Genomic DNA, 703 nt, shown 5'->3' on the forward strand with positions numbered 1-703 from the left:
GTGGTTGCCATGGGTTGGCAGGGAAGCCCGAAGGGAAACAGCTATGGTCAAGGACATCCTGGGTGAAGCAGGGCCACCCTGTGATGAGCTGAACCATCTGGACCCAGAAGTTACCCTGAGGACCATAGAGCTCAAGGAAGAGTGGAAGGACTTCGTGGACAAAATTAGCCAATTTTAGAAAATAGTTGGTGGTTTAATTGAGCTTGTTCACCAACTTGCAAAAGAAGGAGAAAATGAGGAGATAAAGACCATTTGTGTTCGAAGCTCGCTCCAATCTATAGCAGAGCAGAGAAGCCCAACAGCCGCAACTCCAAGCACTAACAGCAGACAAGAAAATGCAGCAGGAAAGGTATTGAGTTGCATATGAAGCTTCGTGTAAAGTGGAAGCAGAACAAAGTGAATTTATTGATCAATTTATTTTTTCAGAAATGAACTGAAAATTTCATTTTATAGCAGGAGGGGAAGAAAAACAAAACCAACCCCCAAAATCGTACCAAAAATCCTCTGTAAATTCCAGTGACTTGGACTATTAAGCCAAGTATGTCTTGTGAGATGGTGTGAATGGGATGCAGCATCTGTAAGGCAATTCGCAAGTCTGGGGGAGTTGTTTCAGACTCCAGTGCACGGACCATAGTGGACCAGGTTCTCACATCTTACATTCCTAGTCTGAACTAAGCAGTCTGTAAACTTTGATCATATATAT

The 703-nt window shown here is 43.4% G+C and overlaps 1 pseudogene; it reads left to right on the plus strand.

The window, feature by feature from the left end:
- The first annotated feature begins 25 nt into the window (after nucleotides 1–25).
- LOC102764712 lies at nucleotides 26–439 on the plus strand (annotated as a pseudogene).
- Nucleotides 440–703: the final 264 nt, after the last annotated feature.

This window comes from Myotis davidii, unplaced genomic scaffold (assembly GCF_000327345.1).
Source record: "Myotis davidii unplaced genomic scaffold, ASM32734v1 C63059399, whole genome shotgun sequence".
Classification (NCBI taxonomy): Eukaryota; Metazoa; Chordata; class Mammalia; order Chiroptera; family Vespertilionidae; genus Myotis; species Myotis davidii.